This window comes from Panthera leo, chromosome A1 (genome assembly GCF_018350215.1).
Source record: "Panthera leo isolate Ple1 chromosome A1, P.leo_Ple1_pat1.1, whole genome shotgun sequence".
NCBI classification, from domain to species: Eukaryota; Metazoa; Chordata; class Mammalia; order Carnivora; family Felidae; genus Panthera; species Panthera leo.
This window is the reverse complement of record NC_056679.1, coordinates 155,202,746-155,208,219: the sequence shown is the minus strand read 5'-3', so window position 1 is coordinate 155,208,219 and position 5,474 is coordinate 155,202,746.

The following is a 5,474-nucleotide window of genomic DNA, read 5'->3' as shown; positions in this document are numbered from 1 at the left end:
TTCTCTTTTAAGAAACCGAGTGAGTTTCAAATATTACGTTGTATTTTTCAGTAAAATTAAATGTAACAGGGCTACAAATATAGATCTATTTATTTTGTAGCTTCTTTGAATACTGTATGCTATGTAATATGGGATAAGTAGGAAAATGAAGATAATAAAGAAATGTCACCTCTTTAACTGATAGTGCTTTGGTTTCAAAGGAGATTATTCGTTATTTGTATGATCATTTCATAAAATTAAAATATCCAGACATATAGAGAAAATAATTATCTTTAGATGTCTTGGAACAGAAATATAAGGTGCTAAAGATCAGTTAATGTCTTATGTTTCCATCACTGCTATAAATTAAGATTTAGTTTATAACGTAATTGAGACCTCACAAAATATTGAATAGCATCTTAATTTAAAATTGGAATTTCCCTATATTCTCCATTTGATAAGTTATTCTTATGCATATAGGAGCTAATAAAGAAGAATTGTTTTTATAATAAGCATTTTTTCTCTTTTCTTTTTCTGATGTCTTATGTCAATGGAAAAAAAAAAACCCAAAATAAGTGCTGTCTCTTATCACCGTGCAAATGTGATTCTAGAGCGCACTTCTCTGTCTTAATCACTGAAATTATTTGGTTATCAAAACCATACACAGTTCATGATTTGACTTTCATCCTTATCCATGATATTGGTCTGGCCTTGAAAACATTAAAATAGCCTGTGTTTGATATTCAACATGTAATTTCAGAAAGACGTGTTCATTTTAAAAATTGAGACTTTTAGTGTGATTGAAGAGTCTTAACAAGCAAGGCCTGGGAATAGAATGATAGTTTCTAAGGGTGTGTGGGGGAGGAATAGGTTGGGTAAACAATAAAATGGCTGAGGACATATTTGTATGTGTGATTGTGGTGTGTGCGTGTGTGTGTGTGTGTGTGTACGTTCAACTCTCTTCCCTGTAGTGGACAAAAACATTCTTTAAAGCAGAGACCGTTTTCAAAATGAAATCTTTAAAGTCCTTTTTAATGGAACTATTCTACACTGATAATTAGGAAAACAATTTCTTCCAATCAGCTGTTCCTAATAAAGAGGCAACAGGCCATATGCTCTGTGACAAACTGCACTTGTTCCAGCAGTGGGAATTACACGACCTGGCTTGGAGGCATCAGAACACTGACATTAGATGCCACCTGCCCTCAGTTAACTTCCTCCTTCTGTGTGGGACCATTTTTGTCTGTTAAGTTTACAGAATAAAAACACAATTGTAATGTTTTCAAAATAGAGATTACGTTACTTCCTGATAAATGTGTCCAGGGTTTCATGCTGCTTTCTGCCATCATGAGTGGATGAATAGTTTTTGTACAATTTCTGTAGACAGCTTCTCCTGCAGAAAGAGTTATTGTATTTACTTGATTTCTTTTCTTGCTGTAGGTATTGCGAGGTACGGTGGTGGGGCTGGTGGAGGGGTCCTGACAATGAGGGTAGTTGCCACTGGATGGGGGCTCTGGGAAATCCTAACTGTCCTAACTGACCCTAGTTCAGGGTGTCCTGAACTAGCTGGTGGTCTTAGGAGAGGAGGTATTTTTCATGAGCATCCACCATGCAGGTGGTCAAAATTCACTCTGTGGGTACCACCACTCCAGGGGTTATCACATTGTTTACCCTCAAGATGGAATAGACCTTAAACTATATGAGCAAAAAAGATTTCTTCTGGTCTCAGTGAACAGTGGGTTTCATGTCACTTCAGAATATAAAATGGATAGGTTTTTCCCACGGAAAGACACAATACAAAACTGCAATGATTTATTACTAAATTGAGTCAATATCTTATAGTCTTGACGTTTATGAAGATTATTCTATTAATATTCACGTTCACAATCTGATTTTTGTGCTTGAAATACTTTCTCTTTAATGCATCCTTAAGGATGCATAATAAAACTTGCATTTCCCATAAAGCTCTGATAAGTTCCCTCTCCACCTAAGAAATCCTTAGAAACATCTTCACTTGCTGTACCTTTAGCTGAGAAGTTGGTGAGGCTCCATGACTCCTAATCATACTATCCCACCCTCCTGCTTCTATTTTGGCCACTTCTCTTGGTGCACCCCCCACAGCCTGGTGCCCACATGATAAATCTGGCAGCTGTCGTCCTGCCGTTGGCCCCGCTGCCTCCCCCAGACTCGTGCTGTCGGGAGTGTGCTCAAGGGACCAGTGATGCTGAAGAATTTCTCAGGTCATCTGCACTGACCTAGAAAACCAAAGAGGTTCTAGCTTTTGCCCACGGCTTGAGGCAGTGACCAAGCTCTGCTGAGCATGGTTAAAGCATTCAGCAGACTGAGACAGAGGATGGCCACCCCAAAGTCAGGATGCTGTAAGAAGAGCGATCTGCATTCTTAAACTTGGTATAAAAACCCAAATAACGCCAACTGACATTTCCCCCTTTTTTCCGTTCTTTGGTGGCATAGCTAAAATGCTGGGATTCTGTTTTAGAAACCACAAAACGCACTCTAGATGATTTTCCAAAAGGTAGTCTTCAGTAAATGGCACAAATAGCCGAAAGGACCTCAGCAAGCAGAATGTGAGCTCTCTTACGTCTTGTTTGCTGCTTCCCACTCCCATAAGAAAATCAAGTAGGAAATGCGGACGGGGGCTAATTCCTTCTCCTGGCAGCTGAGCTATAATCTAGCCTATCGTTCTTCAGTGAGCTCGCACTTGCTGGAGACATTTTAATGTCTTAATGAAAGGACAGGGAAATTATCACTCACTGATTTGTGTTTTTAAATTTGGAGTTTCTAAATTAAGACTACTTAACGATACAGGCATGCCCATTTCCAGGACTGGATGTTCAGCTCCTACATTTGATGTGTCACCTTGAGGGTTTCCTGTGAGGTAATTATCATGCTGGGATGAGCTAATCTCCCCTAGAATAGTACACCTGCCTCATTCTGCTAACAAATAGGCCCCTGCCTTCTAGAGACTGCCTGACCTGACTTATTATATCTCCCCCATCAGCAGAAAGACTCATATCATCACTGGGCCAAAGGTGAATTGCCCAGAGACAAAGTTGGAATGAATTTTTTGCAGTCCCATTTCGCCAGACATTCAAACCACTTCATTCTGAAGAGTGGAGACCTTTAACTCTGTCACATATTTATATATGCTTATAAGGCCAGCGAAGGGTCTTTCTGTGGATCTGCTCGGGGTGAATGTATCAAAATAGTATGCCAGAAGAAACTGTGTCTGCCTCTCAAACCTTTGTTCTCCAATGTTATTACTCTGAGAAAAGAGAAATGCTGTTGCTGGTGGTTTCGTTTCCTTGCATTTTGGAAGTTGCATGTGGACGCTTTTGCCATGCGGGCAGTTGGTGTAGAATTTCAAGTCTGAACCCCATCTTGAGCAGGAGTGGGAGTGAGGGCCGCGTGAATGTCTATCAAATCCCCCTTCCCACCCCCAAATTAAGATTTTCTAGCTGATGCCTGTTTTCCATATAAAATGTGGCTTTGTTTTTTTATAGTTTTTCTTATTCCCTACAGCAAAAGAGGCTAATATTCATTTAAAACCCAATAACAATTAAAACCCCCAATAACAATTAAAACCTACAATGAACAACTGCTCTAGCTTTGTTTATTGCATGCATAAATAATCATACTTCAATGAACATGTTAGTATCTATGATCTCTTCCCAGATTAAGGTTGCCTCGAGACTGCTTGCTTTGGCTACTGTAAATGTGACATGAATTACGCTCAGGAAAATGTGTCTAACATGCTGGGTTTGAAGTAAATTATTTTCTTCTAATATACCTACACAACTGTCACAAGGAATTACACTGCAGATTTAGTGATGTTAAGTGTCAATTGTAATTTGGTGACAGCCATTTTATTGGCTATGCATATTGCTGTGCTAGGACTGCTTCTCAGTATGGAGGCCACCGTATCATTAAAAACCAGTGATCCTTCACTGATGACATAATTTGACTGGCAGAGAGAGGAGCAGAGAGGGGCTTGCTTCCACCTGCACAGAATCTGCTGTGTGTCAGAGATGAATTTGCCTTCAAATTAGAAACAGCACTGCAGATGAGGGGCTGTGATTTTGCTTGAGTTCTTTTAAGGCGTTTTTCTGGAATGGTTACTGAGCAGCTGATAGAAGTCTCCTTTAATATGTCAAACATATATATTATGCAGCCTGTAAACATTTCAAATATTTTTAGTCATAGCTTAGAGTGAGTTATCTACGAAACAGTTTCAGCTGAACTGAGCCACATGTATTTCTCCACACTCATCCATCCATTCTTTTGTCTACAACTCTGTCTTTGGCATAGGTTCCAGGAAGAAAAATTTATGTGATAAAATGGTAACCCCAAAAAACAAAAACAAAACAAAACAAAACAGAAAGCCCGACAGAAAACGACCAAGATCTAATAAGAGCTCAGGGTTCCGGCAGGTAGGATAAATCATCACAGCTATGTAAAAATTTACAGTAAGAACAGAACTATAATCATACATTCTGAAAATTTTATAAACTGACAATTCAAGTTATGTGTTTTATGCTAATATACATTGTGGTAGGGTCTAATAAACTGTGACTCACTCATAAATAGTGGAAAAGCTGATGGCACTCACACACAAGCACATACACAGACTCACACACGTTCTGTACTTATGCAGGAAACAGGAAATAGAGTCCAAGACTTTCTTAGCAAATTTAAATCAATATAACTGCATTCCATTTTCAGTATTTAAATTAAATTTCTTGCTGCAAGGCACTGTAAGGAACAAAGCAAAGTACCTTAAAAGAAAGTGTATCGCTCGTAATTTTACCTCATTTCACACCTATTTGACAGCTTCTCTTAGCCAATTGGTTTCATTGAAAATGCTGACAATATTCACCTATTAGAGTCCTGCCCTTCTGTGTGGAGACCATTCCTCTTAGATACACTTCATTAGCTTTCAACATGGAAAAATAACTTTTTCCCTCCTTATGCTGCTGACACTTGCCACTATTTCCCTTCTCTTAACACAACACTTATTTATTTATTAAGAAAAGAAACTTTCCAGAACAATAAATAGCATAAATTATTCAGCCAATTTCAGTCCAGCCACATAAATCATACTCAGGCAGACAAGCTACTTATGACAAATGCTTTGTCTAAGAGAAACACACTACTGAAGGTTTAATCAGAGGCGCTAAACATTTCAGACTTTCCCATTTTTATTCTTGGCCGGGAAAACTCTATTTCTCTGTCTACAGAGGCTCTTGAGAATGCTCTTTTTTTCCCATGAGAATATTGAGACCATTTTTATCCACAGTAGGGAGGAGGGTGTTAATAAAAGTGCACTTTTCTGAAGAAAAATTCAAATGGGGGTTGGCAAATCTTCTCAATTCTTGAAAGCATATTTCAGGGCCAACTGTGGATATGTTAATAGCTTTTCACATGATGGGCCATCAAGTCCGTCCTACTTTTTTGAGACTGGTCAGGGTGTTCCCACA